Source organism: Protopterus annectens, chromosome 10.part0 (assembly GCF_019279795.1).
Source record: "Protopterus annectens isolate FY-2018-M chromosome 10.part0, PAN1.0, whole genome shotgun sequence".
NCBI classification, from domain to species: Eukaryota; Metazoa; Chordata; order Ceratodontiformes; family Protopteridae; genus Protopterus; species Protopterus annectens.
The window spans coordinates 1,257,093,132-1,257,116,194 of NC_056744.1; the positions used below are offsets into that span (position 1 = coordinate 1,257,093,132).

The 23,063-nt window shown below is 39.8% G+C and overlaps 1 protein-coding gene across 1 annotated transcript in view; it reads left to right on the forward strand.

Annotated features, from left to right (window-relative positions):
- Positions 1-23,063, forward strand: part of PAPPA2 (pappalysin 2) — a 2,663,723-nt gene that overhangs the window by 1,459,619 nt on the left and 1,181,041 nt on the right. The window lies entirely within an intron of this gene.

Here is a 23,063-nt window from a genome sequence, read left to right on the forward strand (position 1 = left end):
TTTCGGGTCTACACCCTTCATCAGTATAATTTTACAACAGAAATGAGACATTTAAGTAGGAGAACCAATTAAACAAATGCTTCAGCCCAACCCACTCACTCACTAACCTAAAAATTATTTAAAAGGGCAACCCCATACACACAAGAGAATTTTTATATATACACACATAGAAAATTTAAATTCAACATGTAACATGTAACAAATGTAACATTTGACTTATGGATATGCAGCATTTCCAATAACGCAGGGTCAGAGATTGCCTTGTATGCAAGGTGGAGATCACTTCTGAGTAGTCTGTATGAAACAGAATAAAGTGACAGTGATTTCAGATGATCCCCATAGGACAGATGCTGAAGACCTTGAATTTTCCTTGTGAGGAACCTTTGTGGTTTCGCCAATTGTTGCAAGTGCTTGGAAAGGTACATACCAAAATGTGTGTTGTACTCAATTATTGGCCTGATGAGGGAAGAGTACAGGAAGGCTATAACTTCTCTTTTTCTGGAGGCAATGCCTTTATTTGTGAGATGAGCAACACAGAATGCCCTTCTTACTACTGTGGAGACATGGTGATAAAAGGTAAGGTTGTTGTCAACCTGTGTGCCCATGTCTCTCACCACTGAGTGCATACTTAAGGTGTTGTTGTTGATGTGGTAGTTAGCAGGAACATCAGTTTTACTAAAAGGAATGATAATACATTTTTTTGCATTGAGTTTAAGGCCATGACTTTGGCACCAATCATTTGTTTGTGTAAGAACCTCTTGTAGGATGTTGTCATAATTTGGAAATTCTATGACCACTCCCAGTTTGCAGTCATCTGCAAACTTTGTCAGCCACAGACCTTTAGTTTTTGCTTGTACTTCAGAGAAATAGATTTCAAACCCTAGAGGTCCCAGGACTGTTCCCTGTGGAACACCACTGGCTACAGGTCTGTCGTTGGAGATGGATTCCCCTGTTTTGACTATATGAGTTCTATCAGTGAGCCAGTTAGTGACCCATCTAACGATTTAAAGGTCGATGACTAGTTGGGTGAGTTTGTCAATGATGCCTGAGTGGGGGAAAGTGTCAAAGGCCTTGACTAAGTTCAGGTATGCTGTATATATTTCCCCTTGTCCAGGGCCTTGGTGACTGTCTCGAAGAAGTCCACCAGGTTTAAAAGGCATGATCTCCCTTTGACAAATCCAAACTTAGTAGGGTCAAGTGTTTGGGGATTAGCTATATCTTTGTTGATAAGGTCTATGCTGATTCGATCCATGGGCTTGCAAATAACACTAGTCAGGCTAATAGGTCTATAGTTCCTGGGGTCAGTGGAAGCACCACCTTTGTGCAAGGGAATAATGGTGGCTGTGTTCCATTCAGCTGGTTCAAAACTGGTGCTTAGACTGTGATTGAAAAGAGTACCCAATGGTGTTGCTAATTCATGTTGGAGCCCATGTAGGACATAGTCTGGGATGTTATCATGTCCCCTACATGCTGTGTTTTTGGCCTTAGAGAGGGAATTTACAACCTCTTTAGAGATACAAGGTAGGGGACAGGTGATAGGGATGTCATGAGGTACGTGTGGTGGGGACAGGGGAGTGAAGTTTTCACAGAACCTGTCAGCCAACAGGTTAGCTATGTCCACAGGCTCAGTATATGTGGCATCATTAACTACCAGTTCTGCACAAATCTGGGCCTTTCCTTTTAGGTTAATGATGTAACTAGGGAATGCCTTGTGGTTGTCCTTTGATGAGGAAGCTAATTTGGACTCAGAGTTTGCTTTGGAGGACTTCACAAAAAGTCTTATTTGCTTGTCTAAACTGAGGAGCGAGTGAATCCAGCTTAGGAGGGCTTGCTCCCTCTTACTCCTAGACAGTAATTTCTTCCTCTTATTGTAAAGCCTGTTAATGGCAGTTGTTCACAAGGCATGTTTGGTCTTCCTTTAGGAGTTTGTTTTGATCCTATTAGGCATGGCCGAGTCAATGACGTTATACAGGTGTTTGTATAAAACTCTAGTGTAGAGCTTGGCATATTTGCCAGCTCCATCTGAGGGCGGAGGTGAAGTGAAGCTATTTATACTATCCTGTAAGAGGTTATAATCTGCTTTGGAGAAGTTTTTTAGATTATTTGCTGCTGGGGGGTGGGGATTAGGTGTGATATTTACTTAGAACGAGAAGGATCTGTGGTCAGATCTCACCAGGGAGGACCTCACAGTGGGGGTACTACAGTGGTCCCCCATATTGGTAAGCACCAGATCCAGGATGCTGGTACCCTTTGTGGGGGTGTCAACCAGCTGACCCAGGGCATTGAAGTTAACAAAGTTGAGGAACCTTTGGGCAACTGAGTTTGAGCATGAGCAATTTATCCAGTCAATGAATGGGTAGTTAAAGTCCCCCACAACCATGGTGTTTGGATGTATCTTGATAAACTCAAGTAGATCCAAATAGGCAGAGTGGGTGTCCTGATTCATGATGGAGGTCCTGTAGCCGGCATTGACTTGAATAGGTGTCCTACCAACAGTTAATTGCACCTGAAGTGTCCCCAGGAAATCATACTGTTTAACCAATCTGGACATGTATTTATCTTTAATGAATATTGATACACTGCCTCCTTTAGTTTTCATGCCTTTAGTTTGAGGTCTGAACATGTGGAAAGAGGTGTAATCCAGTATGGCTGGGGTGGTCTCCACAGCCTTGAACCAGGTCTCTGTGACTGCACAAATGTCTGCATCTTCCAAGGTGAAGACAGCTTCTAGTGAGTGCAGTTTCATGTTGATACTCGTAGCATTTAGCAGTATATCCTTGAGGATATTACAGCCCTGAACCAGATCTCTGTGACTGCACAAAATGTCTGCATCTTCCAAGGTAAGGACAGCTTCCAGTGAGTGCAGTTTCATGTTAAGACTCTTAGCATTTAGCAGAATAACCTTGAGGATATTCATCAAGGGGAAGTTTATTTACTTGTTATTTTAAGTAAGTAAATCTTTCTTTCCTTACTTAAAGGAAAAAAAATGCCCATGGGCTGCAACCTTATATATAATAAGTGCCATCGTCTTCTGTTTTGATTTATGGAGATGGCAACCCATAGAAGACCACAAATATGTAATAGCATATGCTGATAATTTAAATTATAGAATACCATAGGATCATAGGAAGTTACTAGGCTATTGGCCCGAGGTCCTTATAATCCTAGCCAAGAGTTTAGCTCATGTTTACACAAATCAGCACCCAATGTCCCTGTCCAGCAGGGACATGGGTGGAATCCCTGGGGTATATTTTCTGTTTCCCATCCAGTTATCCAGGTTGCATTTAAAAAGGGGTAAAGAGCTACTCTGCTTGATGTGGAGAGGCAGTCTATTCTATAGATGGGGGAGTTTCTGGGACACAAATCTGACCCGCCAACAAGTCTTGTTGATGTCACAGACCAGGCTGAGGCCACACATGCAGGTTACTTGAGTGCAGTTTGACTGGCGGATATGCATCAGTCTCATCAAGGTGAGGTCCATGATCGCCTTGTATGCCAGACATAGGTCACCTCTGAGGAATCTGTATGAAACTGAGTAGAGGGATAGGGCTTTTAGCCTATCTGTGTATGGTAGATGTATGAGGCCCTGGATTCTCCTGGTGAGAAACCTCTGTTGTCTCTCCAGCTGCTGCATGTGCTTTGTAAGGTACATGCTGAAATGGGCATTGTACTCAATAATGGGCCTTATAAGGATGTTGTTATTAATATGCTAATTTGTGGGGATGTCACTCTCCCTAAATGGGATGATGATGCATTTTTTTTAGTATTCAGCTTGAGGCCATGTTTCTGGCACCAGTCATTTGTCTGAGTGAGACCCTGATGATAATCCATTCCAAGACCTTGCAGATCAGGCTAGTTAGGCTAATGGGTTTATAATTTCCCGGATCGGTGGACACTCCACCTTTGAGTAAAAGGATGACAGTGGCTGTCCTCCACTCATCTGGGATGAAGCCAGTACTCTGGCTTTGGTTGAATAGGGTGCCTAATGGCGCTCCAACTTCCTGCCTGAGTTCATGTAGGATGCAGCCTGGGATGTTATTGGATGCCATGGAGGCTGTATTTTTTGCCTTTGAGAGAGCAGTGATGACCTGTTCCCTAGATGTAAGGGCAAGGGGGCAGGTACTGGGGATGTTCTGATTTACTGATGGGGGACAGAGGGGTAAAGTTTTTACTGAATCTGTCATCCAGTATGTTTGCTATATCTACGGCATTTGTATATGTGGTGTCCTTGATCACCAGTTCTGAACAGATCTGGGTGTTTCCTTTGAGGTTGCGGACATATGTGAAGAAGACCTTATGATTGTCTCTAGTAGATGTGGCCAATTTAGAGTCAAAGTTTGCTTTGGAGGATTTCACTAGTGGTCTTATTTGCTTGTTCAGGTTAAGAAGACATTGCTTCCAATTGGGTACCTGCTCCTTCTTGGTCTTGGACAGCAATTTTTTTCCTTTTGTTATAGTTTATTTTTTGCACCAGACAGGTTTACTCTTCCTTGCAGAGGATGACTTAGTCCTGTTGGGTATTCCTGATTCCAAGCATCTATATAAATGCTCGTATAGTGTTTTGGTGTAGTTTTGGATATTGGTGCCAGTTCCTACAGAGGGGGAGGGAGCTGTGAAGCTGTTTATACCATCCCTTAGGAGGCTGTAATCAGCTTTGGAGAAGTTTTTATGTCTGATCCTAGCTAGAGGGGGGTTGGGGAAGATAGTGACTTTGAACATGACAGCTTTGTGGGTGGATCTTACCAGGGAGGATGATACTATAGGGATGTTGCAGTGGTTACTCATGTTGGTTAATACCAAGTCCAAGATATTATCACCACTTGTGGGGGTATCAACTAGCTGTTCCAAGGAATTTGCATTGACAAAATCAAGCAATCTCTGGGCATTTGTGTTCTGGCATGAGTAGTTCTTCCAATCTATGTTTGGGAAGTTAAAGTCACCCAGGATCAGGGTAAAGGACTGAATCTTGATAGATTCAAACAGGTCCAAATAGGTGGATTGGGCATCTTGAGTCAGATTTGGGGGCTGGTAGCTAGCTATGATTTGAATAGGGGTCTTGTCAATGGTTAACTGCACCTGGAGTGTCTCCTGTGCATCATACTGTCTGACCAGCCTGGAAGTGTGTATGTCTTTAATGTATACTGAAACTCCACCTCCTTTGGCTTTACTGCCCACAGTTTGGGGTCTGAATGTATGCTAGGATGAGTAACCAGGTAAGGCTGGGGTGCTCTCCACAGCTTTGAACCAGGTTACTGTGACTGCACCGATGTCAGCATTTTCCAGGGCTAGGAATGCTTGCAATGAGTGCAGTTTCATGTTTCAGTCAATGATTCTGGCACCAGTTATTGAGGTTCATAGGTGTGTACTAGCCCATAGACATGCCCTGGCATCGTGCTGCCAGATGTTAGTTCCCAGTGCCTCTATCAAGTAGAGCTACTGGAGTGATCCCTGGGGTGAACTTTCTATTTCCCATCCACTCATCAAGATTTCTCTTGAAGAGGGTCACTGAGGTGCTCTGTTTAACATGTATGGGAAGTCTATTCCAGAGCATGGGCAGTCTCTAGGTTATGAATCTCCCTCCAGCATGTTCTGTTGATTGTGGTAATGAGGTTGAAGTCTCTGGAGCATGCAGTGCAGAGGGATTGGGATTTCTTTAGATGTAGCATTTCTAACAGAGAGATTTATATCAGACAAACCTTCCTGCAGGGCGACTAAGTAATTTGAGGATTCAATGACTGCTCCTAGCTTGCAGTCATCTGCAAACTTAGTCAGTCTGAGCGCTTTGGTTTAGTTTTTTACTTCAGAAAAGTAGATGCCATACAAGAAATGTCTCAGCACAGAAATCTGGAAGGACTCCATTGGTCGCTGGTCTCTTTGTAGAGGTAACTTCCCCTATTTTCATTTCCTATATCCTGTCTGTGAGCCAGATGCCAATCCAGTGGGTAACCTTGACGTTTATTGCCCTTCTTCAAAACTAGATATTACACACAATCCATCATTCAAAATCCAGTTAGCACATTTAACTTTCATTTCAAACCTAGGGATGTATATGGGTGAGATTTTCAGTTCTTTGATAAATATGAAATATGCTCTTCAGCTCAGGAAGAATATATAAGGCTAATCTATAGTGTGCAAGATAGAGTGACCTTTAACACTAAGGTTTAGAGTAAACGGATCAGGAAATCTATAGAAAGAAACTGACATAGAGAGGAATTGAGTAAACTGAAAGAGCTGGTGGAAAGGTAAGAAAGATTTTAGAAGTGGATTAGAGACATGACAGAAATAATTAGAGAGGGTATAAATAACCTTGGGCGTTTGTTTAAGAACCTGAAGAATATGAGGAAGAGAACTGAGTTAACTTGGAGGAGTGTGAAATGGTGGGGAGACATGAGGTGAGGTGGATGCTAGGATGTTTTACTGGAAATTGAACGGTCAACAGAGGAAGGGACAGGTGAGGTAAATATGAAATACAGTACAAATCAGTAAAATTAGAGTATAAATAATCAGCAAAAGTGCAAAATGATATGTGGAAGTACTCCCAAGTAACTTATCAAAATCTCAGAGGCCTTCTGTATGTTGTCCTCAGATACCTCATGCAAACAAAACCAAGTCAACACCAACCGATACGCAAAAATACACATCACAGTGTCTCCACAAACAAGCCCCAAAGACAACACACCGCACATACAGACATCTTTTTAAGCATCTTTATTGAATTATCACTTGTGACATAGGCAAATTTACATTTATAGAAAAGTAATCAAACTGTATTAACAAATTAACATTAACAAACATTACACTTCACATATTTTGCTATATATCATATAACCTAAGCAACATTACATAAATTATTCAATTCCTGCCCATTTTTGAATCAAGAAACATCTTTATTAAACCATCACTTATGACATAAGCAATCGTACATTTATATAAATGAAAACAAACCACACCAACACAATCCTAGTTGCAAGCATTTTACATCACAAACCTTACCTACACACTCCCAGTTGCAAACATTATACATCACTTATAATCTATCCAATCGTTTTCAGTCAAACATTACGTAGCTCATTTAAATCCTTCTCATTCCTCCCCTTAATGTATTCTTCCCACAATTCACATTTTTTCCTATGTAGTTTGCACCTACCCTTTTCTAAAGATCTCAGTTCCAGTTGTTTTATCTCTGTTATTATATTCACTACTTGTAATATAATTGGTTTAGATTTTGATTTCCATTCTGTAGTAATTGCTTTTTTGGCAGCCACCATAATTAAACACAGTAAGGCCTTACCATGTCTAGACAATTCCGATTCTGTATCGTAGCTCAGGAAAATCATGTCATTACACAAATCTGCCCACCCAGCGTCCCTGACAGTGCATCCCTCAGAGAATCCTTAATGTTCACCAGCCCAACGCACTCCTAGAAAACATATTCCCAAGTATCTCTTTCTTGCCCATAAAATCTCTAACATTTTCTGTCTACCTGAGGAAAAATTCTCTGGAGACTACTTGGGATATAAAAATTTTATGTAAACATTTCCAAGCAAAAATCCTAAATCGTCTAGATTTTGTTGCATATTTGGGAGGCATAGATGTATCCTCCCATTGTTTCTTTGTGAATTGCTTATCCAATCTCTCTTCCCAATCTTTTCTAAACTCCTGTGACTGAGTCATACTTATCATGTAATATTTTGCTCTACTAATTATTTGTTTTTTTAATGGCAGATTCTGTTCTAGATTCTACTAAAACTCTACCAGTCCAAATTGGTCTCCTTTGAAATAAATGCAGTGGTAGTACCCCATCACACCCTAAGGCATGAAATTATTTTTTCAAAGGATATTACCTTCTATTACGTGATAGCATAGGCAATTTTAAAGCTCACTCTAAACCTGAAAACACATATGCCTATGCAGAAGTATACACAAATGCTCTGTCCTACCACCTAAACAACTGTATAGAAATGGTAGTTCCTGACCAAACCAAACTCAGGTCTATCCAGAAAAACAAACCACACTGGTGGATCCCTGACATAAATAGACTATACAACAAAAGGAAGAAATTCCTGTCTAGAAGTAAGTGGGAGGGTGTACAAGAAAAAAAAAATCTCTCATTAGTCTCAACAGGCAAATTAAGGAACTAGTCAAGTCTTCAAAAGCTAAATACGAGACTGAAATAGCCTCCCAAGCAAAGGATAACCAGAAAGCATTTTTTAGTTATGTCTGAAATCTCAAGGGAAATACTTAGCAATGTGTTCAGCTGGCTTTGGATGGCACTACCTATACTCAGCCAAGAAATAGCAAACCTGCTGGTTGATAAAGTCAGCTCAGATTTCACCCCCTCATCTCTGGTCACTCTCCATAAAAATGCCCCTACCATTCTTTTGCCTGTTACCACAAAAGAACAGGTCATTACTCACATTCTAAAGCTAGAAACACTGGAATAATGGGCCCTGATGGAATCCCAAGGTGCTTATTAAATAGCATGAAACATGACCTAGCAGACCCACTCAGATCTCTATTTAACCACAGTCTCGAGACAGGCTTTGTCCCAATAGAGTAGAAGATAGCAACAGTTGGCCTTCTGCACAAGGGAGGACCATCAAGTGAGTCAGGAGACGACTGACCCATAAGTCTGACTAGCCTCATATACAAGGCTGTGGAAAGAATAATCATGGACATGATTAATAACAAGATGGAAACTCTCCAGACTCTAGAATCAACCCTGTTTGGATTTATCAAGGGAAGGTCCTGCCTGCTCAGTCTGGTGGACTTCTTTGAGAAGGTCATCAAGGCTATGGATGAGGGTAAGACACTAAATATTGCCTACTTGATCTGGTCAAGGAATTTGACACAATACCACACTCAGGTTATTATAGATAAACTAACACAATTGGGCATAAACTTCTACATCCAAAGATGGATAGTTGAATGGCTCATGGGCACATGTTGTTTGAGTGGGGAAATCTATATCCACTAAGTGGCCAGTCACCAGTGAAGTACCACAGGGTTTAGTGCTTGGTCCCCTCCTGTTTGGGATATATACTTCTCAGATGTCATGACGAATGTAAATGACCTTTGGCTGACCAAGTTTTCTGATGACTGCAGGTTGGGGCAATCATTGACTCCCTATATGATGTTGATATCCTACAGAAAGGATTAATCACTGATGTCAGAGCCATGGCCTCAGACTAGATGCAAAGAAGTGCATAATAATACCCTTTAGAAAATCAAATAGCCCTACAAATTACAACATTGATAGCACCCACCAAAGGGTGGACCTAGTGATGAAGGATCGGGGTACTAAGATCAATAGTAATGTGAACTTTGACCACCGTGTGTCCACGATGGTGAAGAAATACTACTAAGTAGCTCAGCTTATAAGTAAGGGCATGGCATCCATTATCTAAGGATGTCATAGTACCACTGTACTCAGTCAGCACTCATCAGACCATTAATAGACTACAATGCACCCTTTGGCATGTACTTTGCCAGGCACCTGCAACAGTTGGGGCATTCTCAAAGGTTTCTCACCAAAAAAATACAGGGTATAGCCAATATGTTATTTGTGGAATTATTAAAAGCCCTGTCCCTGTATTTAGTTTCTTACCAGTCACTGAGGAGTGATCTGTGCCTGAACAAAAAGGCAGACTCTGACCCAGCCCTGATGGAAATGTTGCATATTTGCAAAACTAACTGCACAAGTGTTACCCACTCCAAAGATCTAAACCTCATCTCTGACATGAATAGATCATGCTGGAGAGACAGATATGTGTCTCAGAGATCACCCCCCTCAGTGGAATAGTCTTCCTATTCCTGTGATGCCAAGTATTTCCCTGATCATCTTCAAGTGCAATCTGATGTAATGGATACAAAATTGCAGATTCACATCTGGGCTGGTGCCCATGTCTCTTATGGACTGAGGTACTCTGTAAAAATAGTCAAAACCCCACTTGCTGACCCTTGTTATCTTTCCCCTAGGGATAGGAAATTGGGTAAAATCTGGGTTGAACTGGCTAGGCTTGTAAGGGCTCTTAAGCCATTAGTCTAGTAATCTCCTATCAACCTATAAACCGATGAACCTATTAGGAAAATTAAAAAATATAGGGGAAATTGTAAATTGGATAAAATAAACTTCTTTTTCTTTCGGCTACTCCTGTTAGGGGTCGCAAAAGTGGATTAACTGTTTCCATTTCTTCCTGTCCTCTGCATCTTGCTCTGTCACACCAACCACCTGCATGTCCTCTCTCACTACATCCATAAACCTTATCTTAGGCCTTCCTCTTTTTCCTGTTACCTGGCAGCTTCATCCTTAGCATATGTTTCCCAATATACTCTGCATCCCTCCTCAACACGTCCAAACCAATGTAATCTTGCCTCTCTGGCTTTGTCTCCAAACCTTCCAACCTGGGCTGACCCTCTAATATACTTACCCTAATCCTGTCCATCCTCGTCACACCCAGTGAGAATCTTATCATCTTTAACTCTGCCACGTCAAGCTCTGACTCCTGCCTTTTTGTCAATGCCACTGTCTCCAACCCATATAACATAGCTGGTCTCACTACCCTCTTGTAGACCTTCTCTTTCACTCTTACTGGTACCCGTTTGTCACAAATCACTCCTGACACTCTTCTCCACCCACTTCATCCTGCCTGTACTCTCTTCTTCACCTCTCTTCCACACTCACCATTACTCTGAACTTTTGATCCCAAGTATTTAAACTCATCCACCTTTGCCACCTCTACTCCCTGCATCCTCACCATTCCTCTATCCTCCCTCTCATTCACACACATATATTCTGTCTTAGTCCTGCTGACCTTCATTCCTCTTCTCTCTATAGCATATCTCCACCTCTCCAGGGTCTCCTCCACCTGTTCCCTACACTCACTACAGATCACAATGTCATCTGCAAACATCATAGTCCACAGGGACTCCTGTCTGATCTCGTCTGTCAACCTGTCCATCACCATTGCAAATAAGAAAGGGCTCAGAGCTGATCCTTGATGTAATCCCACCTCCATCTTAAACGCATCTGTCACTCCCACCGCAGACCTCACCGCTGTCACACTACCCTCGTACATATCCTGTACCACTCTTACATACTTCTCTGACACTCCCAACTTCCTCATACAATACCACAACTCCTGTCTAGGCACCCTGTCATATGCTTTCTATAAATCCACAAAGACACAATGCAACTCCTTCTGACCTTCTCTGTACTTTTCCATCAACACTCTCAGAGCAAACATCGCATCTGTAGTGCCCTTCCCTGGCATGAAACCATACTGCTGGTCCCTAATCATCACCTCCCTTCTTAACCTAGCTTCCATTACTCTTTCCCATAACTTCATGCTGTGACTGATCAATTTAATCCCTATGTAGTTACTACAGCTCTGCATAGCACCCTTATTCTTAAAACTCGGTACCAAAACACTTGTTCTCCATTCCTCAGGCATCCTCTCACTTTCCAAGATTTCATTAAACAATCTAGTTAAAAACTCCACTGCCATTTCACCTAAACACCTCCATGCTTCTACAGGTATGTCATTTGGACCAACAGCCTTTCCATTCTTCATCCTCTTCATAGCTATCCTTACTATGTTAGGTTTATTAGGTTTAAGTTGGATAAAATAAACTATAGGTATTAATTCAGAAGATTTTATGAGATGTCTTATTCTGTAGAGGTTGAAGTGTAGGCAGATTCTGGGGTATGGAAATGAGAGATTCTTAAGCAAAAAGAGAAGGACATATTAAATGGGGATATTGTGGTGGCAGAAGTATCCATTGCCATAAGGTAGCCAAATAGTGGGAAGGTGGGAGACTGAGATTGGGTCCCCACAAATCTTTTTTGAATGTAGGATTACAGTTACATTTATTTATTTATTTGAATCTGTTGACCGGGAGAGTCCACTGGGTCAGAGCTACCCATTTTTAGTGGAGATCCAGGAAGAAAAGCTCCACAAGTAGTTACATTCATGACAATAGATGTTACATATTTTTTGAGAGAATATAGTCTTAAACATATATATATATATATATATATATATATATATTTGGAAAGTGTCATATGAAAATCAATCTACGAACATTAGAACAGCTTTGGCAAAGATAACTCATATTAGATAGCAATTTCTTTGTCAAGTTTCATTTTGAAATCTTTAAATATTTCAAGTAAAGAATGTATGGAGGTTACTTGTTGATTTAGGTAGTTCATTTAAAATCATTTGATTAGTTATAGTGCATATAGAATATAACTGATTAGCTTGAATAGCATTTGTGTAGTTATAATGCATATAGAATTCAATGTTTTAGTTTGATACAATATAGAACAGAATACAATTGAGTAATACTGGATAGAATACAAATAAGAGAATTGGATGTAGTACTGTGGATAGTTTACTGATCCTATATCTTTTTAAAGAGGGGTAAGGATTTAATAGTGGGGGGTGTTTAGGTAGGAGCATGAGAAGGGCATTCCCATTTGGAGGACAGATGAGAGAACAGGATGGATTTGAAGTTGTTGTGGTTTGGTATAATGCGTAGTGGGTGAGGGTGAGTTCCATAGTTTGGCTATGGTGTAGGATAGTAGAAACTGACCAGGGGGATGCGAGGGTTTGTGCACTTGTAGGAAGTTTTGGCTTTCGGATCTCAGGGAGTGGCTGGGTGTGTAGGGTATTAGGGATTTGGTGAGAGAAGGGCATTCTACAGGTCTGAAGATGAGTTTGTGGGTTGTTGTAAGTTGTAGGTATTTTAGGTAGTTGGGTAGTTCTAGTCATTTGAGGATGTGTAGAGAGTGGGAGTGATGAGATGAGTTTTTAGAATTGGTTGCAAATTTGCAGATTTTGTGGTAGCAGGATTCGAGTTTGGAATGCAGGCCAGGTTCAAGGTTGGAGAATAGGGGAGCACCATACATGAGAAGGGGAGAAGGAAGGTTGATGCGAGAGTCTGTCGGGTGGATGGGCTGAGGTAGCAGTTGTGTCTGTAGAAGAGACTGATTTTTTGATGTGTTTTCTTGATTATGGAGTAGATGTGAGAGTCAAATTTTAGGTTTTCATCAATGGTAATGCCTAGTAGCTTGGTACTGGGAATGATTTCTAGGGGGGTGTTATTTTGGCTTTTAATGGAGAATAGGTTTCTTTTGAATTGGGAGTTTTTGGTAGGAGTAAAAATCATTAGTTTTGTTAGCATTTAGAGCTAGGTGATTGGATTGCATCCATGATTCTGTTTTGGAGAAGACTATTTGAGTTTTTAGTAGCAGTTCAGAGGGGCAGGAAGCTGAGCAGATGATGGTGGAGTCATCTGCGTATTGGACAACTGAGGCATCAGGGATGGAGTGGTGGAAGTTGTTGATGAATATGTTAAAGAGGAGTGGGCCCAGTATAGATCCCTGGGGAACTCATGTAGGTATTGGTAAGAAAGGAAAGGATGACTCTTTCCATTGGACAGCTTACTGGCACATGGATAGGTAGCGGGAGAACCAGGCTATGGATGAGGGAGAGAGGTGTAAGTATGAGAGCTGGGACAAGAGTAAAGAATGGAAGATGGTGTCAAATGTTTTTAAGAGATCTAGAAACAGTGATGATATGTATTTGCCATTATGCTAGTTTGATGGTTTCACGAAAGTACAGAAGGGCGGTCATGGTACTGTGGCAAGGGCGAAAGCCGTGTTGAGTAGGGGAGAGGAGTATGTGTTCGGTTAGGGATGGCATGATTTGTGAGTGGATATTTTTTGTTAGTATTTTAGAGAGAGGAGAAAGTATAGCTATGGGTCTGAAATTGGTTGTGTCTGTGTTTTTATCACTTTATGGAGAGGGATTATGAATGCGTGCCACCAGATGGTTGGGACGTAGGATTCTTGTATGGATCTATTTATAAGAATAGATATGGAAAATGCTATATCTTCAGCAGATAGTCTGAGGAAGGTCGGTGGTAGGTTGTCTGGTGCATTGCGACAAGGTTTTAGCTTTAGGAGTAGTCTTTTTATTGTGTTTGTGGAGACAGTCTAAGGTTGAAAAGGGGAGAGCAAGGAGGGTAAGTAGGGGGTGAGGGGGACAGGGGGGGTTAGGGAAGGAGGAAGATAGTTTTGCTATGCAGTCTATAAATAATGAGCTGGATTTTGTGGCAGTTTCAAGGCTGGTAAGGTTAGGATCAGGGCACGGGTTCTCTTTATTACCAAGATTAAGAATGGAGGAGATGGAATTCCAACATTTTTTGGGTTGGTTGAGTGCATGGTTTGCAGTTTTTAGTAGTAGATTTTGTGATCTTTTGTTATTAGTTTTTTGGCTAGGTTACATAATTGTTTAAATTCTAGGAGGTAGTTGGGGGTTTTCTGTTTTTGGTACAGTTTCCACTTTTTGTCTCGTAGATGCATAATACTTTTAGTTTCATGGGATAGCCAGGGGCAAGGATTAGTTCTGATATATTTGGATTTGAGGGGGGCTAGTTTATTTAGTAGGGTAAGGAAGGTTTGGTGGAAATAATATACAGCACTGTCTAATGGAAGGCATTTTAGGGGTGACCAGTCAATCTCCATAAGGCATTCTGAGAAGATTTCAGGGTTGAAGGAGGCCAGGTTATGGGTTTGGGTGAATTGGTGTTGTTCTTCTATGTGAGAGGGTAGGTGGTCTATGAAGACTGGTAGGTGGTTGCTGAGGGAGTCTGGTAGTATACCAGCATTTAAGGTTGGGGTGGGTTGTCAATATCCAATCTATGATGGTACCAGAGGTACCATCTTTATTTGGCCTGGTTGGAAGGTTTATAAGTTGGGTGATGTTGTATAGATTGATTAAATGAGATGGGGTATCAGAGTTAAAGGAGGCCCAGTTAATATTCATATTCCAAGGATATAGGTTTCGTTTTTGATACTGGAGCTAAAGGATGTCTTCTAGTGTTTTGGTATTATCTCCTGGTGGTATGTAGATGAAACAGATGCAAATAGATTTGAAGTTCTTAAGTTTTAAAAAGCCTACAGTCATTTCAGAATTGGTAAAGGTTGGGATGGGGTTGGTGTAAGGAGTAAAGGTATGAGTGGAGGGGCAGATAATAGCTACACCACCTCCTTTTTTTTTAGGCCTATCATTGTATAAGATGTGGTATCCTGGAGGGAGGATTTCATTGTCTTTGATGGAGGGTTTAAGCCAGGTCTCGGAGATGGCGGTTATATCAGGTTAGTTGTGAGACAGCCAGGCGTGGGGGTTGGGAATTTTATTTTTGAGGCTTTGTGCATTAAGGATGGTGAGATGGATAGATTTGGATTTTTGTGGATTGGAAGCTTGATTTGTGAGAATTATGTTGGGGTTGGGTCCAGGTTTAGAGTGGATGTTACCTGAGAGTGAGATATGAGGGAGGAGTTGGGTGAGGAGGTGTAAGGGAAATAGTGAAGTAGGGTTGTGATGGGGGAGAGATTTTTTTGTGGTAGTACTTAGAATAGCATGTGGGGAGGGTGGGGTTTGAACAGAAAGGATAGGTTGGAAGAATAGAGTTCAGGGGAGATTTGTGAATATGTGTGGGATTTATTTGACAGGTCTGAGGTGGTGGTGTGTGCGTTTTAAGGTAGGTGTATGCTGGTGAGGAGTATAAGTTGGGTAAGATGGGTGAGGGAGATTAGCAGGACAGTTAGTATTACAGTTTGTGAGAAGGTAGGCGTTGTTGTATGGGTGTGTGTAGATTGTAATGTGATTGGAAATGGGTGGAGTCTGCTCGATGTTAAATGTGATTGGATGGGGTGTGAGTCGGGAGTGGTTTGGTTAGCTATAAATGTAGAGGTAGTGGGGGCTTGTGGGAATTGGGGGCAGGGTAGGGGAGCGGAGGGAGTCTGGAGGGTGAACAGAGTGGGTAGAGCTGAGCAGAAGTGAAATTCCCCCAAATACAATCAGTGAAGATGGCTACTGGATATGGTAAGTGAGAAATTCCGGGAACAAACTGGGGAAAGTAGGCTTGGGGACAGAATTTTACTGAAAGAGTTAAAAAAGTATAAAATGCTGTAGTAGGCTTATAAATTAACACAAAATGCTGTAGTGAGGGATGTTAATGGAAAAGGAAATGAGGTACATGAATGGTAGTCAAAAAGGGAGTAATGCTGCCACGTAGTGGCAAAAAGTGGTATAATAATGTAGTTACTCTGTGAGTGAAATTCCCCAAAAAAACAATCAGTGAAGTTGGCCCCTGGAGATGGGATGGTGCAGTTGGAAAGTATGGTAAGTGAGAAATTCCGGGATAATGGAAAAGGAAATGAGGTACATGAATGGTAGTCAAAAAGGGAGTAATGCTGCCACTTAATGGCAAAAGGTGGTATAATAATGTAGTTACTCTGTGAGGTGCAGATAGAGAGAGGCACCTCACAGAGTAACTAAACTGTGGAATAGTAGAGATAGTTAATCAAAATGGAAGCAAGGGGAAGTATTTGATTCATGTATGAAACAGCAATAATAGTTTTATACATGGGCAAGGGAGTGAAGGAAGACCTTATTCACCATAGGCCAATCTTTCTGTTTAATGCTGTTGGCAAAATATTTACCAGGATACTGACAGAGCATCTGACATAGTTTTTTCCTGGTATTATTGGAGGGGAACAGGGTCAATCTCCAGCAAACAAATGGAAAACTATGTTTAGTTTTGTAGAGTGGGACAAGTTTCAGAAGAAGCGATGCACATATAATTTTAAATAATATACAGAAAGCTTTTGATAATATAAGAACAACATGTTTATTTAAATTACTGAGACAGATTGAGACAGATAGCTGGTGGTGGAAGGTCACTAAATGAAGGCCAGGCAATGTATGGGAATCCATGTGTAAGACTATTAGTGACTGGAGGGAGATCAGACGGGGGAATTTACCGAGATGGACAAGGCAGGGATGCCCACTCTCTCATATCCTGTTTCTAATAGGAACAGACAGTCTTAAACATGATGTAAGAAGTAGGTAATAGAAGGAAGGGTCCAAAACAATTAATAACAATTCAACCTATATTTTTGCTAGAATAATAAAATGCAAACTTTAAAACATTACAGAGCTGACAATGGCAAAAATAAAACATTTATTTAACAAAAAAGAACTACAGTAAACTCTCAGTTAACCAGCACCCATGGGGATTGATAGATGCTGGATTCATGGGGATTGGTAGATGCTGGATAACTGTAGTTTCTGGTTCCTTGAGAGTTATTATTAAAAATAGGCCTGACTAATACTGTACCCTATATTGTTTGTTTGACTTGTTCGCAGGTTGGGGAGAAGGAATTTATTCCTATCTTCCTTTTTAAAACTCAAAAAATGTGTCTGTGTGTGTGTGTGTGTGTGTGTGTGTGTGTGTGTGTGTGTGTGTGTGTGTGTGTGTGTGTGTGTGTGTGAGGGGGGGTGACAGAAAGTGCAGCACATGAAAATCATACTATATTTCTTCAATATTTCTTGCTGGTTGCTTGAGAGTGCCGGTTGCTTGAGTTCCGGTTAACTGAAAGTTTACTGTAGTGCCTTGACAAATGCCTTACAGGTTCTTAAACATTTGCTTCCAAAACACATATGTATTCAAACTTAATCATTCAATACATTAATTAACTCTGCTGTTAAAACAAGTAATAATGATAACAATAATCATGTTACAGCAAAATAAAACAGTAAAGCCTTTTTCATTCTGAAATTTATTTATTTTATATTTTATTTATTCATTTATCTTTGTTGACTGGGAAAGTATGACTAGGCAGATTCCATTTTCAGTGGAGGCTCTGCGATAAAACCGCCATCACATTATATTTGTATTAACAAGTTAATTTCAGACAGTTCTCTGAAAAACAAGTTACATTTTTCATGACAAAACAAACATGATCACAAGACAGGTATATACAGTGAAGTATTTACATCAACAACAATTGTAAGTCTGTACAGTTGTTACAGCTGTAAAATTTTGTAGGATATAACTGATTGATAATGCAGAAGGCAGAACATTGTAAATAAGTTTAGCTTTGTTTCATTTCAGTAAAGAAAGGAGTTCAAGATAAATAATGGATTAATTATAAAATTATGTACCAAGGGAGTTCAAGCAATATAATGAAAGAAGTTATAAAATTATGTAGGAGGGGCGAGATTAGTCGTGTGTAGAAGGACAGTTGTAATAGCATATGACTAAGAGAGCTGGTATAGGATTAGGTCTATTTAGGCTGCCTGTTCCAAACTGGTGTATCTAGAAAGCTTATAACTTAGGTATACAGGAGATATATGAGGGGGTAGAGTGGTGGATGGGGATAGTTAGAAAAAGGGGGTTTATTCAAAAAGATTGAATGAACAGATTGTCAAAGCCAATATGGTCGAGTCCATATGATCAACAATTCAGACTGCTTACAAAAAACTCAAACTTGAAACAACACCAGTAGCAAACAAAAAGAATGCTTTGCAGGAGGGCAACCCCCCCTGTACTCTCCGCACTCCCCACTAATTATATATACCAACTCCAAGATCACACAACAGTGGGGAAAAGAGCAAAGTTCTGATCCCTACTGTAATGCGATCTCAGTCAGAATAGTTTGATGGACTGAATTGTCAACCATATAGGTTCTGACAATTTGTCCATTCAATCTTTTCAAATAGACCCAGGAAAAAGAGTAAGATAAGAAGTGCTATTTAAGGGGGGATGAAAAAGGATGTAGTAATTCAAGTGAGGGAGGTAACGTTGTTAGGGGTAATGATTCACGTAGAGGAGGTCAAAACGTTAGTGATAAGCAAAATGAAGTTTGTGTTTTCACTAGATGTCCCAACCTGCTGTCAAGATTTCATAAACCTTGCTATCAAATACTATAAATGTTATAAACATTACTGTATTTTTGCCTTGCTAAACATTTGTACTCATCTACAGTAGAATTAAGTTTCGGTATAAATCAACTTGTTGAAGGATATTTTCAAGTTTATGTATTTTGGATTGTTTGTTTCTGTACTTTTTGTCTGTCTCGTATTTATGTAGATTATAGTGGAGCTTATCTCCCCGGGCCTCTACTGAAAATGGACATGTATCCAGTTGGACTAGCCCGGTCAACAAATGTAAAATAAAAAATAAAAATAAATAAAATAAAAACCCAATTCTTAGAAACAGTCTTTAAACAGACATTTAACTTTTATCAAGTATTTTATAAGCAACTGTTTATTAAAACCATTCAGCTATAGTGTATTATAAACAAATGTCAGCCATGCTTCTTTTGGAAATAAAATCTCAGACACATTAAGATAAAGGGCTGAAACCTAGTATGCATACATAACAAAACATGTTAAATCTTTTGGATCACTGTTATGTTTTTCTGAAAAATGTAAAGCAACATGGCTAGTGAGGGAAATATTTCTTTTGCCATAATATGGGCCTGTATTCTTTTTCTAACTTGTCTCATAGTTTGACCTACATAAAATTTATCACATGCACATTCCTTTCTATATACTACTGCTTTTTGTTAACAATTATATGCCTAAGGGACTTTAAAATTTAACCCATTGATTAGATACCCTGTACTACTTCCCACGTAAGTAAATATTGAATACTCTTTACATTCTTGTAATAAAGATTATTTCGGTATACCCATATGTACAATACAGTACCACATACTGGGTGAAGGTATACATGTCACTATATACCAGTGCTGTTTCAAAATAAATCTAACCCTGTCAACAAAATGGGCATACTTCACAAAGTAAATTTCCTTAATATTTACCCGAGTCCAACATCCCCTCACCTTCCTTCAGTCATAATTATTTAATATACATTTTTCCACTCCTTGCCAGGGTAACATCAAATGTTCATAGGGGGGTGGCCTCATGGTTAAGGTGTTTGCCTTACAAACACAAGGTGCAGGGTTTGAGTCTCACAAGGGATAACTGACTAGGCTTAAAATGGCTCACAAGGGCAGTTAGCTTAGTACCAATCTATAAACCTGTATTTATAACCTCTTGATAATAACCTTTCACCTGTCTCCATAACACCTTCTTGAAGCTTATCATCTTCAGAGCAAAGAGACTTTGCACTGAGAAATTCACCATAAGGAAGAGAACAAAATAAATATGAGGAATGTGCACTGAATACAAATAAAAACATACTTGCTCAAGCAGACTTTCTGTATAAAGTCTAATGAATGTTCCTGTTCTTAACATAATTTAAGACATCTAGATAATGAATCTTATTCTTAAGAATCTAGTGGACCCCCCCAGGGAGACCTATAGTTTCTCGGATAGCAGGGTTTATTGGAAAGGGTTGGTGAATATTGGATATGATACTAAAACCATATACAGTAAATTTATCATCATACATAATGGGATAGTCAATATTTTTGCATGAATTCAAGGGTGTACGTTGGCAGGAAACTTAAGGTTTTTCTACAGTTGATGTGAATAGTTTATATACTTCAATGAAACATGAGTTTGGATTTGCTACAGTTGTATGTTTTTTTTTTGTCTCATGTTGAGCATTTTGGGTATTTTGGATCTTTTTTAGTTTTTCTTTAAATAACTATTGTTTCTATTTAAACAGATTAGGGGTAGAGTAATGGGGAATAGATTTGCTCCCATTTACACAAATGTGTTATGGGAAAGTTTGAGAAAATTTTATTATATAAAAATTCATATTTTGTGAATAATGTATTTTACATGTGGTATATTGATGATTTATTTTTTATTATTCAGAGTTCCCATGACTTTTTTATACAATTTATGAAGCATGTTCAAAATAATAGTTATGGCTTGCCCTTTTCTTTTGAAAGTGATAAGGATAAGATTTGTAAAACTAAGGAATCTAGGAATAGTAGCTAAAAGGGGTCTATATTATATTTTCGAAAGTTTCAAACATCAAATGCCATATGCACCATATGGGCGATGTTTGAAATTTCGAAAATATAATAAAAAAATAAAAATAAAAAAGTATACTTACCTAAACGCTGCGCCCCCCACACCCCTGCCACTTAAATATTCCTACTTCGTGGTCACACTGCATTGAAGTAAAGGGAAAATATTCCCTACGGTGACTTCCGTGTTATGCATGCAACGTTTCGACCAATCCGGTTTGCTCAATATGCGTTCGCCGTTTACAATTTTTGACCACGTGATAGGAACCCGCTAAAAGTTATTTTTAAATTCTAAACCCATACCTGTGTTTTTTTGCCATAACCTGCTTCATTTGTGTTCTAATAGTCATTTGCTATTGATTTTTTTTTTTTTGCATCTTTTCCTATTAAACTTCAGCCATCCACCACATCTCTTCCTTGTTCACATTTTCTAATTCAACACATGAAGGTTCACATCACTGAATCATTTTTGTGTACCAGTAGCTATTATTCTGAGGTGGAGGTGCGAGTTAAAGGAACATTAAAAGTTTCTGTCACATGCAGGTTATCACTTATGAAACACCAAAATAGCTAAGAAGAAATCAAGTAATCCAGCTATTGAAACTTGGATCACTTGAGTAAATAATAAGGTATAATAGGCAATGTTACAGCTACACTACACAAGTAGGTTACAAATTAGGCCTCAGATTAAACCATGAGGGTGAGAAACTGGAAGAGAAAAGATTGGGGTGAAGAAGCAATGCATGAGGGGATCTTGGTGGGTGTGTAGGAAGCCAAAGAAACTGAAGGAGAGATGAAGTTCAGGAGGATGATAGGGAAAGTGGCATATACTATACATAAGATATTTCTAGTATAACTGTAATGGGAAACAATGAAAGGTGGAGGAATGGTGACACAGGACAGAAGGTGAGGCAGGACAAGAAATAGGATGTAGAATATCAGAATAAGCTTTTGGTGATTAGAGGCCCTGTCATCAAGGAGATGGACAGCCTTGGTAAGGAAGAGATCAGAGTCCAGGTTACATAAAACCCAGACTCAGTGGCTCAGACTTAGAAAGTGACTAAAATGGTATCTAAGAAATGGGTGGGCAGATGTTTGTGCATTAAAATGAGTGGACAGATGGTTCTCCACTTCTGCGCAAGCACTCAGAGAAGATAGTTATTTTAATAGGAGGTAGGTCCAGAGTGAAGACAGAAGCTAAATTATAAGAAGTGTTATCTGTGCCAGCATCCAGTACAAAATGGAAATAGATTTTAAGGATATAATAATTGTGAATAGTAGTGTACAGGAGAGAAACACTTAGGGCTAGTGAGGTATGGATAAATATCTTCCTGAGACACTGCCTCTGTGTCAGGGGAAGACTATATCTTAGCCCTGAAGCAAATGAAAACCCCTACAAGCACTTTTTACTCTGGAAAGCCTTGATATATATGCATCATCATAGAGACCCGGTTCAATACCATTGAAAGAACTCCATCAGTGTAGGGTTTCTATGCCTATCACCCATTCAGGCACACCACATTAGAAGAAGAGACTAAAGCCAGCAGTCTCTCCATAATCTTAAAAAAATGCCTCTCCAGACTTGTTAGATAAGATAATGATGTGGAACTCTTCCTTGTCTAACTTACTATAAACAAAACCTATTATGATAACATAGCTAAGTCAAAACAAAATTGCTCTAGTGGATAAATACATGCTGTAGTAATCAAAACGGCAAATGCCTGAAATAACCACAGCTTATGCTATCGCTACCTACTGTGTTTGCGCATAAGATGTAGTTATATCAAACATCATACCATAGCTAACTACAGGACCACTTTTATGTCACCCTTGGCCGATAAGCCCAACCTAAGTAGTAGGGTGCTCCTATGTATTAAGCCAAACACCATTCTCCAAGGAGACTTCAGCTACCCTTCCATAAACTTGGACACTTATACCCATGGATTTCTAGACTTTATCAGTACAAACTTTCTGGACCAGTTAGTCTACAACATAACCTGGAGTGATAAAAAGATAATATTGGTCCTTACCAATATGAACTAGCATCGCTGTGCATCATTTGTAACTTTCTCCTTGCACTAATTAGACCACAAGTCAATCACATTCACCATAAGACTGGAGCCTGAAGCATTTTCCAATACCTCAGTATTAAGAGATTATGTGACAGCTAATCTATTAAAACTGAGTGATGACTTATTGTAAATTCACAGCCACTTCCATCTTGATGCTTCCACTGCATATGTGGAATCCCTTGCAGCCA